This window comes from Vombatus ursinus, unplaced genomic scaffold (assembly GCF_900497805.2).
Source record: "Vombatus ursinus unplaced genomic scaffold, bare-nosed wombat genome assembly UNPS02014791.1, whole genome shotgun sequence".
NCBI classification, from domain to species: Eukaryota; Metazoa; Chordata; class Mammalia; order Diprotodontia; family Vombatidae; genus Vombatus; species Vombatus ursinus.
Genome location: NW_020954569.1, coordinates 37690527 through 37704212, shown reverse-complemented (window position 1 = coordinate 37704212; position 13686 = coordinate 37690527).

Genomic DNA, 13686 nt, shown 5'->3' with positions numbered 1-13686 from the left:
AATTAAGGGGTGAGAGAGGATTGTACTGGGAGAAGGAGAAAGGGAGAGGTAGAATGGGGCAAATTATCTCACATAAAACAGACAAGAAAAGGCTTTTACAGTGTGGGGGAAGGTGAGGCAGAATGAGTGAATCTTATTCTCATAGGATTTGGCTTAAGAAGAGAATAACATACACACTCAATTAGGTACAGAAAACTATCCTACCAACTACAGGAAAATAGAGGGGAAGGGAAAAGGGGGGGTGATGATAGAGGGGAGGGCAAATTGGGGGAGGAGGTAATCAGAAGTAAACACTTCTGAGGAGGGACAGAGTCAAAAGAGAAAACGGAATAAACGGGGGGTGGGATAGGATGAAGGGAAATATAGTTTTCCACAGCAAGACTACTATGGAAGTGTTTTGCATGACTACACAAGTATAACCTGAATCGAGTTGCTTGCCTTCTTAATGAGGGTGAGTGGGAAGGGAGGAAGGGAGAAAATTTGGAACCCAAAGTTTTAAAAACAAATGTTAAAAAAAAATTGTCTTCACATGCAACTGGAAAATAAGATATACAGGCAATGGGGAAAAGAAATCTATCCTATCCTACAGGAAAATAGAAGAGGAAGGAGATAAGAGAAGGAGTGGCGAGGGGGGGGGGAGACAGAAGGGAGGGCAGATTAGGGGAAAGGGTATTCAGTATGCATGTTGTCTTGGGGTTGAGGAGGGACAAGATGGGGAGAAAATTTGGAACTCAAAATCTCATGGATATGAATGTAGAAAACTAAAAATAAATAAATTAATGGAAAAAAAATGTACTTCCTGACCTTAGGGAAGGTATTTTTAACCTGGGGTCAACTGACATCCCCCAAGGGGTTCATGCATAGATTTCAAATGGTTTACATACTTAATCTGGAAAAAAAATACAAATTTATTTTCACTAACTTTTGGTTTTCTTTGTAATCATACGTATTTTATTTCACCCATTTAAAAATAATATTCTGAGAACAGGAACATATACTTGATTAGATAGTCAAAGGAGTCCATGCCACACAAAAGAACCTCTGCCTTAGGTAGTTTAGAATCTAACAAGGGGACACAGTATATATACATAATAAAATATTAGGGACAAAGGAGAGAGACAAACAATGCAATAAGAAAATTTGAGAAGTGAGAAAATGTTTTCATTTCAGGTACCAGGGAAAACCTCATGGAAGAGATAATACTTGAGCCAAGCCCTGAAAGAAGAGAAGGATTTGGAGAAATGAAAAGAAATTATATTCCAGGAACATGGTACACTGGTAGATTTTGAGAGGAGTATTATTATCAGATTAGTAATTATCAGATTATTAATGCTTTAGGAAAATTACTTGGGGAATAGGATGAATAGACTGGAGGAAAAGAGAGACTAAAGGCAGGAAGACTAGTTGTAATAGTAGATGAGAAGAAATGAAAGCTTAAAATAGGATAATTACAATGTGAATAGAGAAGAGGCAACAGATTTGAGAGCTATTGCGGAGGAAGAATTGACAGGATTTGGCAGCTGATTAGATGCAGGACATCAGAGAACTGGAAGAATCAGAGTTGGCTCAGGTGTTAGAAAGTTCAAACTAGGAAGATGATAGTGTCATCAACAGAAAAAGATCAGTTAGGAGAAAGGGTATACTTTGTATTTTAGAAGTAAGATGATGAGTTTAAAGTACATATTGATTTTGAGGTACTGGCAGGACATGTAAGGAGAGACAACCAATGTCAGTGGGAAATGAGAGACTAGAGCTCAGGGAAGAGAGCTGGGCTGGATATATGAATACGTTGGGGACCCATCTGCATAAAGGCGGCAAGTGAAGTCAGGGAAGTAGGTAACGTGGCCACAGGAGAAAGTAGACAGCTGTGTAGCACAATGGATAAAGTGCTGGACTTTAGTCAGTAAGACCAAAGATCACATCCTGCCTCAGACACTTACTGTGCACACTAAGCAAGTTATTTAACCTCTGTCAGCCTCAGTTTCCTCATCTATAAAATGGAGTTAATGGTGATTTCATTGAAACAGGGACTCCCTCCCAATGCAGATCACAACTTGTCTATAACTTAGAGATAAGTCTTAGGGAAGTATCTGAGGGTCAAAGAGGCTAACGATACTAACAATGAATAACAATAATGATGACAACAATGATACTTAAGTTGCTTCAAAGTTAGCCAGTGTTTTATGTAAATTATCCTAGTTGAGCCTCATAACAATGAGCCAGGTTCTGTCAGTGTTAGTCTCATTTTATATGAAGAAGATGAAACTGAAGATCAAAGAGGTTTAGTGACAAGGTCACATAGATCAGCATTAGTGGTGGGAATTTGAATCCAATTTGAGAATTGGTCCTTCTTTAGTTCACTAACTGTGGTTGTATTATTTTAATTAATTTTGCCATCTACCAGAGATCTATACTGATGCCTTATTGTGCCATAAAGGTGACTCTGGATTCTTTAAAGTTACACCAATGGAATACAAGCTTGGTGGGTACCACAAGAGTAGAAAGGTTTTGATTATGGGCCCATTAATGGATTGCCATCTGAAGACCAATCTAACCAAATGTGGTGAATCTCATCACTAAAGGGTTAAGCATCAGCCATAGTGATTAACAAAAGCAGCCTATTCGGGCACAGAAAGATTATAATCTGTATTGGTTGAAGAATACACACCAATAAAATCAGGGATACTTCAAGTATTATGATTATCTGCTATATCGTTGTTTGCTTTTTAGCAAGGCTGAGTATCTGGGTTCTAGTTCCACTCTACCACTAACAACTATATGGTCCTGAGCAAGTTATTTAACTTCTGCAATTCTGTTTCCTCATCTATAAAGCTGGCTACTAGCAACACTGTGTTGGTAAATGTTTAACAACTGGCTCTCAAAAAAACCCAAAACTTTATTTATCACGTTCTTAAGTCTAGACATCAACAACATAATAAATCAAGCCCTTATGTACAGCATTTGTCAATTTCTGAGGTTCAAAGGTTCACAGTGAAAATTCAATGATCAACTCTTGTGAACCAGGTCTAGAAACTACCTGGCTCCAGTAGTCTCCAGGACTAGGTCACTTCCACCTTTGACATCCTAGGTCTAAGAATCTTCAATACCTCTGGCAGTGGTCATCAAAACCATAAAAGGCTGCTGGGAAGGAAAAAACTTAGGGATGGAGAAAATAACAGATAATACATTATAGAAAGTGTTCCAGAAAACAAGGATCAGGGGTTGAGATTCCTGCTTGGACGGAGAAAAGGGCCCCTACGCACACTGAAAGAATGAAAGAACACTGGTACTGGAATATGAGGAAAATAGAAATGATAGACAGATAGACAGATAGATAGATAGATAGACAGATGATATTACATATCACATAAAATAAAAGGGTTGTAGTAAAGAACTAGATACAAAGTGGGTACACATCAGATAAACAAATTATGGTACATAAATGTAATGGCAAACTGCTGTGCAATAAGAAACAATAAGTATGGGGAAATTGGAGAAACAATGAAAACTCAAAAGAACTTAGAGTGAAGAAAGTAGAATGAGGAAAACAATGAACACAATAATTACAACAATATCAAATAAACGACAAAATAAAATTATGAAACTATAATTACTAATCTTGACCCCAGGGAAAGGATGCTAAAATGTGATTAACTTCTTGCTTTCCTTGAAGAAATGAGAAATACAGGTGTGTGATATTATACATACTATCAGATAGGGTCAGTGTGTTAGCTCATTTAGTGAGCTTTGTGTTTTATTTTGTTTAGTTTTTCCTTTATTATAAAGAAAACTTTATATGTATATGTATATGTGTGTATGTGTATACACACACACACACACACACACACATATATACATTTAACTTTATATGTATATTCTCCACTGTGTATGGGTGGAGAAGGTCCATATTCAGAAATGAATCTCATTGAAAAGCAAAAAATAATTTTTAAAAGGAGGACTATTTCCCTAGGAGAGCCCCTTATATAATGAGACAGACAGACATAGCAAGCATCCACTACCCCCGGATTATCAAATGATTATTTTAGGAAAGTCCAAGCAAATGAGTATAATTTTTTCATCCCACAGATTTTAAACTGAATACCACTGTGTCTCAAAGATGTCAAGGAACTTACTACAGTCCCTCAGCTAGAAAGTCTCAGAAGTGTGATTGGAATTCAGGTGGCTCCTGACTCCCAGTCCAAAGCTGTTTCTACTATATTGAATTGTTTCCCTTTAGCATATTAACAAAAATATACTAAAAACATTTAGTTATGCTTACTTAATTGACTTAATTTTTGGAAACCTCAAAAGATTAGTATTATTCCATTTAAGCTGTTGGTCACTTTCCATTTGAGATTACCATCAATCTTACTCTATAGGCACATGCCTTATCTGTACTTAATTATTTCCATGCGGTCTCCCCCATTAGAATGTTAGCTTATTGAGGGTAGAGGCTATTTTCGTCTTTATGTACCCAATACTTAGCAGAGTGCCTGGCATTGATTGATTGGGCACACAGTTCTTTTCATCTAATGTTCCTTAGCTCTTTCATTAGCCATATAACCCCTAAGAGATAGTGGTACGATGATTTGAAGGCAAACTGCTGATATGGCAACACACTTAAGAAGCTCATTATCTATGAAGAAGATTATTTGATGTTTAATGCAGAGCTCCATCATCAAAAGAGTGGTTATTATAGATTCTTGGAAATCAAGATGGTACAATTAAACAAAACTGATGTCTAGTAGCATTAGAACTATATCTAATGATTTTTTATTATTCTTTACACAGTAAGTGCTTTTCTAGAATACTAAGAAATATTCATCACAAAATGTCATCACAAAGAGTCATCAGCAAATAGAAATTTCTGTAATAATGCCAAGTAGACAAAGAACAATGAGATGAATATGACTAAGAAGAAAGGGCCTGCCATTACTAAGCCAAAATTGACGGATGAGTGAAACGAAGGCCTTAATTGCTCAACAGGCCCTGCAGACCACCTTCCCCAAATGATCCTTCAAGTCTTTCAGGTGTATCATAGAGTGTGGGAGGGAGAGCAATGTCCAATGACAGCGGAAAGATAGGTTGGGGCTAAGTTTTTTAGGGCTTCAAAAGTGAAACAAAGGAGTTCATACTTTATCCTAGAAGCCACAGGATGTCACAGGAGTTAATTGAGTAGGGGAGTCACATGGTGAGGTCTATATTTATGGAAAATTGCTTTGGGAGCACTGCATAGGATGGACTGCAGCAGGGAACTATTTCAAAGAGATTAGGAGGCTATTATAATAATCTAGGCAAGAGGTGGTGAAGGTCTGAAGCAAGATGGAAGCTTTGTGAGTGGAGATAAGGAGTCAGATTGAGAGATGTTGTAGAGATAGAAACATTAAGATTTGGCAACTGACTGAATATGAAGTATGAAGTGGAGTAGGGGATAAGGTTACAAACCTGAGTGACTTGAAGGATAGCGGCTCCTTCAACAAAAATTGGGAAGCTTGAAAAAGCAAAGGATTTAGGGGGAAAGATTAAAAAAAAATGTTTTGGACATATTGAGTTTAAGATGTTTCCAGGACACTCAATTTGAAATATCCACTAGACAATTGGAGATAAGGGACTTAGGCTCAGGGCAGAACCTGGGGACAGGATGTTCCAAGATTTTTAGTGCAGTCTTAATCTATGAAAACATAAGACTAAAGTATTAAGTGCAATTTGAAGCCATGAAAGCTTTAGACTAAAGGCTGAAGTCTTAGTGTAGTTTTAAGATATGAAAGTTTTAGAATAAAGACTAAAATCCTAGTGCATTTTAAAGCTATTTTTAAGCTTAAAACTGCATTTAGAATTTTAGGACACCTTATAGCTCTGTTGGTCATCTGCATAGAGATGATAATTAAATCTATGATATCTGAGGTTAACAAAAGAAAAAAATCTATAGAGGGAGAAGAGGCCCTAGGACAAAACCTTGAGGAACACCCTAAATAAGGGGTCATAATATGGATCCTGAGCTAGCTAAGGAGATGAGGAAAGAATGAAACAAGAAGCAAAGGATTATAGCCAAGATTGAAACTGGAGCAGAGAACCAGCGTGAGTAGATATATTAGGCTTTAAAAAAAAAAAAGGAGATAAATACAGACGGAGCCAGTCTTGTCCCCCAGAAACTACTAAAGGTAGGGTCCATGAGTGTAAATAGTAAATTCCCCAACATGAAAAGAGGATGAGGCAGCATTGTAGTTCACTATTAAGGTGAAGGAGTCTGAAAGTGAAGCACAGGGGATATATAAAAAAAAAAAGCTAAAAACCACCAAAAATTTCAAAAGCAAGAATACTCTCTTAAAAACCTACAGTTTAAGCAGATAAATCAACAAAGAAGATTAAAAACATTGTAAAGAATAAGTGCTTTTAAAATCAAAATTATTATAAATTTCTCTAAAAAATATTACAATATTACAAAGTAAATTCAACCATTGCCTGAAGACACATAGAATGATGTGGAAACAGAATAGAGCATGGAACATTCAATTAAATTAAAAACCTACAGCAAAAAGCTCAATCAACAGAGATGATATTAAAATTAGAAGAGAAGACAGCTACCAAAACATCTAAGAGAATACAAATCTCTCTGAATAAATACTTATCAAAAAAAGGAAATTGAGCTATTACTTGAAGAAACATAGAATGCTATGTATTCCCAAGGAAAGCTCAACAGGAGATTCCAGGATTTAACAGAGCAAGTAAAATCTTGAGAGAGGTAGTAAAAGGAAAAAATGGCAAAATATATGACCTGTACAGCAGAAATAATCGGAAGAGAAAAACTTGCATCCATGGTAGTGAGCCTTATCAAAGAAAAAATAAATATACTAAAATGAAGGGCAATCTAGGAGAGAAGCAAAAAACAGTAACATTAAAGAACACGTGATCTTTACATAAGCAAAATGCAATGAACTAGAAGACAAAATGTGTTGAGACAACCTTCCCAGATGACAAACTTCCAAGAACATGACAAGTGAAAAAAAAAAAATGGCCACCATAATGCAAAAGAAAAAAGAAAATAACAACTGCCCAGATTTTCTGAAGACAGAAAACAAAGATCAATCAATCAAATGAAGATAACCAAAGACTGACTTCAGGGGGGCAAAAACAAAACAAGCAAACACCATGCTTTAAACTCCAAGTCATATAATGGTTAGATTTAACAATTCAAATGACGAACAAAAATTCCGCAAAAAAAAAAAAAAAGAGAGAGAAATACCTTCCATTATAAAAAAGGAAATTCAAATAATGCAAGACTATACTACACCCACCATAATTTATATCACAGTAATGGAATGATATAGTCTAAAAAGCAAAGAAACTCAAAATGCAACCTAAATGATATACCCTGAGAACTGCAACCTAATCATCAACGTAAAAACATGGATATTCATTGAAAAAGAAGTATTTGAAAAACTCCTTTAAAAAAATGAGCAGATTAATAAACCTGCAAGCACCCAAAAGAAAAACACAAGAAAAATAAAAGTAACACCCAAAGAATAAATAATGAATTAAGTTATCCCATCTCTAGACATTATTAAATTTTTAAAACATAAAATTTAATGTATTTTGTTATTATTAATTATCAATTACTGGCAATATTGATTAATAATAAAATATTAATAACAGTTAATAATTTAAATTTTTTTAAAGGACATCTACTGGATTACAAAAAAAACTTAAAAACAACCGGGTACCATTAAAAGAATTCATTCTAAAAGAATATTAGGAAATCAAGATGAAAGCAGAATTTAAAGAAAGAGAAGTGATGTGGAGGAGCAAGCCTGAAATGCCATGGACTAAACCCCACAAGGTCCCCTAGAGGTGAATTAATGTATTTTGTAGGACAACATTACAATTTGGGAAAATACATAAAAGAGTAGAAAGTGAAGGATAGAGAGAAAAACTATGTAATCTAATCAATTTCATGGATAAACAATGAAGATAATAAGCACGATCCAAAGGTGGATCCAAGATGGTGGAGTACAGGAAGCATTATAACTGAGGTCTCCCAACATTCCCCTCCAAACAATTTCAAAATAACATCTCATATCAAATTCTAGAGTGGTAGAGCCAACAAAAGGTTGGGGTGAGGCCTTTTTTCCAGCCCAAAACAATTTGTGAGGTTGGAAGAAAAAATCTCTGACATTGCAGTGAGGAACAGCCTGGAGCACCAGCTGTGGGGCTTGGAGGTGACAACAGCAGCAACAGTGACTTCAAGAGTTCTCAAAACAAATACAGTAAGGCGATCTGGCAATTGATCAGAAAAAGACTACAGGGGACCACTGTACTAGCACTGGGTGCAGGACAGAGTGCAATATAGCAACTCCACTGCCTATATCCACTTCTGGGTCACAGTTCAAGAGCTGAGAGGAGCACTAACAGAAATAAGGGGTCTGGGGCCCTGAGGAGCTGTATCAATTGCTGTCACAAGGAAGTAAGGGCCCTGAAGAGCCATATCATTTGAGGCTACAAGAAAGCAGTGACCACATTTCTCCTCAGATGACACCACACTGAAAGAACTGAAAACTTTAAAGAACTAGCTCTGAAAACAGCAATGGGAAAAAGCCTGAAGATTAGGACAGTGCCCCCCTCCCACCCTGGAAACAGAGTCAAACTTTTTAACATAAAGTGTGAGAAGTCAAGAAATATACTGGAAAAATGAGCAAACAATTTAAAAAAGAACTTGAGTATAAAAAGCTATTATGGTGACAGGGATGATCAAGACACAAACTCAGAAGAAAATAATACTGTCCAAAAAAGCAACAAGCAAAACCTAAAATAAAAAAATGTAAATTGAATACAAGCCTAGCCAAAAAAAAAAAAAAGAAAGAAAGAAAGAAAGAAAAGAAAATTTGACATTCAAACACAACTCAAGGGAAGCATAAAAAGATAAACATGAAAGAGTAAAGGGATTCAATAAAGTTAAATAGTTTACATTCCTACTTGGGAAGATGATACATGTAACTCCTAAGAACTCTGTCATTATTAGGGCAGTTAGAAGTATACACAAAGGGCATGAGTGTGAGTCTATTATGTTGGGGTGATCTCAAAAAAATGAAAGGGTGAGAAAGAGAGATGCAATGGGAAAAGGAGGAAGGGAGAGGCAGAAGAGGAAAATTTTTCTCACATAAAATCAGTATGCAAGGAAAAGTTTTTATAATGGAGGGAGGGAGTGGTGCGGGTGGCAGGCAATACTTAAATCTCACTTTCTTTAGAATGGTTCAAAGAGGGAAATTTTTACACTCATGCACACACACACACACACGCTAGATTTGGTATAGAAATCTATCTTATCCAATAGGAAAATAGGAGGAAAACAGGATAGAAGATATAGGGGTATGATAAAAGTGAGGGGAGAGTAAGAGAGGCAGCAGTCAGTAGCAAAAAAGACTTTTGAGGAAGGGCAGAATAAAAAGAAAGAGAAAAGGATAAACAGAAGAAAACAGGATCGAAGGAATTGCAAAATTAGTAATCATGACTGTGAAAATGAATGATGGGATTAATTCAACCATAAAATGGAAACAGACAACAAAATGTATTAGAAACCAAAATCCCAAATGTTTACAAGAAACACACTTGAAACTGAGGGACACATAGAGTTAAAATAAGGGACTAAAGCAGAATCTATTATGCTTCAGCTGAAGTAAAAAAGGCAGAGGTAGCAATCATGATCTCAAAGCAAAAGCAAAAATAGACCTAATTAAAATAGATAAACAAGGAAAATACATCTTGCTAAAAGGTACAATGAAGTAATATCAATACTAACCATATATTCACCAAATCCCATAGCATCCAAATTCTTAAAGGAAAAGTTAAATGAATTATAGGAGAAAATAAACAGTAAAACTACACTAGCAGGGGATATCTCAACTTCCCCCTCTCAGAACTAGTTAAATCTAACCATTAAATAAGAAAGAAGTTAAGAAGATGAATAGGATTTTAGAAAAACTTAGATATGATAGGTCTCTAGAGAAAATTGAATGGGAATGGAATAGAAAGAATATAATATACCTTTTTCTCACCTGTACATGGCACTTTCCTAAAATTTGGCCATCTATTAGGGCATAAAAACCTACAACCAAATTCAGAAAAGCAGAAATATTAAAAGCATCCGTTTCAGACCAAAATACAATGAATATAAAATTCAACAAAGGGCCTTGGAAGCAAAGATTAAAAATTGTTGGAAACTAAACAATCTAATCCTAAAGAATGGATGGGTAAAAGAACGAATCATAGAAACAGTCAATCCTTTCGTTAAAGAGAAAAACAACAATAAGACAACATAGCAAAGTTTGTGGGATCCAGTCAAAGCAGTATTTAAAGAAAGTGTTATGTCTCTAACTGCATATGTTAATAAAAGAAAGAGCAGCACTCAATTAAAAGTAAAAGAAAGAAAAATTTAAAATCCCAATTAAACATCAAAATGGAAATGGTAAAAATAAAAGGAGATATTAATAAAGTTGAAGGTTAAAAAAATAAGCTAATAAATAAAACTAAGAACTGGTTTAATAAATAAAATAGTAAAACCATTAGTTAATTTTATTTAAAAAAGAAAGAAGAAAACCAAATTACCATCAATAAAAAGGATAAAAGCATTGTCAATGAAGATTAAATTAAAGGAATTATTAGAAGTTATTTTACCCAGTTATATGCCATCTAAGTGAGATGGGCAATTATTTACAAAACTATAAATTGCCCAGATTAACAAAAGAGGAAATAAAATACTTAAATAACTATCTTAGAAAAAGAAATTGAACAAGCCATAAATGAGCTCTCTAAAAAAAAATCCCCAGGACCAGATGGATATACAATTGAATTCTATCAAACATTTAAGAAGCAGTTAATCCCAATGTTAAATAAACTATTTGAAAAAATTAGGTAAAGGAGTCCTACCAAATTCCTTTTATGACACAAATATAAGTTTGATACCTAAACCAGGGAGAGTAAAAACAAAGAAAGAAGACTTTAAGTCAATTTTCTTAATGAATAATTATGGAAATTTTTCAAGTAAAATATTAGGAAGGAGACTAAAGCAATAAATTACAAAGATTTACAAAATGACCAGGTGGGATTTATATGAGGAATGCAGGGCTGGTTCAATGTTAGGAAAACTATAAGTATAATTGACCTCATCAATACCAAAACTAAGAAAAATCCAAAGATTATGTCAATAAATGCCGAAAAAACTTTTGACAAAATACAACATCCATTCCTATTAAAAAAAAACAGTAGAAAACAGGCAGCTAGGTGGCGCAGTGGATAAAGTACCAGCCCTGAAGTCAGAAATACCTGAGTTGAAATCTGGCCTCAGACCAAACACTTCACACTTACTAGCTGTGTGATCCTGGGCAAGTCACTCAAACCCAATTGCCTTAAAAAAAAAAAAGCAGAAAACAGGAATAAATGGAGCCTTTCTTCAAATAATAAGTACTATCATTCTAAAACCAAGAGCAAACATTATCTGCAACAGGAATAACCTAGAAGCCTTCCCAAGATCAGGGATGAAGCAAGAATATCCATTATCACTATTATTATTCAATATTACATTAGAAATATTAGCTATAGCAATACGACAAGAAAAAGAAATTGAAGAAATTAGAAAAGGCAATGGGGAAACAAAACTACCCCTTTTTGCAGATGGTATGATGGTATACTTAGAAAACCCTAGAGAATCAACTAAAAAACTAGCTGAAACAATTAACAACTTCAGTAAAGTTGTAGGAGTGGCAATGGGAAGTATTTAAACAGGAGGATAGAAGGAGATCTCTACTTTGTAGAATAAAATGGTCTCACTGAAAAACATGCCCATGTAGGGAGAAATAAATTCTGTAATGGGTAATGAGGGCTTTACAATGAAGTTAATCTATAGGTAGTCAGAGTACGGGGAAACCATTCCTGAAAGTGATGTGTCAACAAAGACAACATCCTGTGATTCTGGGGGCAAGTGGCACCCAGTTGGTTGGGAGGGTATGGATCTAGAGAGGAGATTACATGGCAAATGGGAAAGAAAATGACCACACCAAGGGGAGGGAATACAACTGAGCTATGTGATTTGAAATACAAAGAAATTTCCTGAGACAACAACTTCCCCAAATTTGCAGGCTATAAAATAAACCCACAAAATCAATATTTCTATATAATAATAGAATACAAGATGCAATAACAGAAAGAGAAGTCCCATTTAAAATAACTACAAAAATGCATAAAATATTTGGGTCAATTTACCAAACCATATTGAGCACTTGAAAAAATTCAGTAACTACAGAGAAATATTCAATGTTCAAGGCTGGACAATGCTAATATCACATAAATGACTATACTACCAAAGTTAATTTACAGATTTAATGCAATAATAATGAAGCTACCAAAGGGATATTTTAAAGAGATAGACAATATAATAATAATATTTGTTTGGGGAAATAAAAGATCTACAATATCGAGAAAAACAATAGAACTTGATAGAAAGAATGATACTTCCAGACAACAAACTAGATAGTAAAGAAGCACTCAACAAAACAATTAGGAACTGATGAAAAAATAGAAAAGTAACTCAAGGAAGAATAAAAATAATTCATCTAAATGACCCAGTATTCAATAAATCTAAAAATATAAATTACCTAAGAAGTCCCTGTTTGTTTAAAAAAAATGCTGGGGAAACTGAAAAGTATAGAAGAAACTAGGCTTAAACTAGCATCTTACAATATATTGTACAATAAATTCAACATTGGATTTAAATTTATGTGACTTCAGTGTTAAAGATCATACATATTTTTTAATCTAAAGAGAAACAAACCACATATATTTCATAGCTACAGGTGGGGGAAGGTGAATTGTTGATCAAACAAGAGATAGAGACAACTACAAAAGATAAAAATAAATAATTTTGATTACATCAAAACAAGTTATTTGCAGAAACAAAGTTTACATATGTAGGATAAAGGAAGCAGTAGCCTGAGAAAAATATCTTTGTATCAAATATCTTTGATAAGAGCTTGATACCCAACATACATAAACAACTAACAAACATAAAAGACTAAAGGTCATTCCCTGATTAGAGGTCAAAGGATATAAATCAACAGTTCTCAAAAGAATCACAAACTATTCACAACCACATAAAAGAATGTTCCAAATCACAAATAATGAGAGAAACAAATGCAATCAAACTCTGAGGTTTGACCTCACATCAGAAAATTGGCAAAGATGGCAAAAAAATCAGAATAGTCATTGCTGGATGGATTGTAGAAACAGGTACACTAATGCATTGTTGGTGGAACTGGGAAATAATGCAACCATCCTAGAAAGCAATTTGGAATTACGTAAAGAAAACAACTGAAATGCCCATACTCTTTGACCCAGATTGCACTAATAAGCACACACTAGTAGGATGTTAATTACCAAAAGGAAAAAAAAAAAAGGCTCCAGATACATCAAAATGTTTATAGCAACAAGACCTGGAAACAGTATAGATGCCCATTAAATGGAAATTGGATTTTTAAAGTGTGGTACATGAATGTATTATCACTGTTGTAAAAAATAGAAGGGGGAAACAAAAGCATAGAAAGATGCAAGGTCCAGAATTACCCCACCTAGGGAATCCTGCCTCTCCCTCCCCAAACAGTAGGTCAAGTTCTATACCAAAGGAAGAGGCCAAGGCCAGAT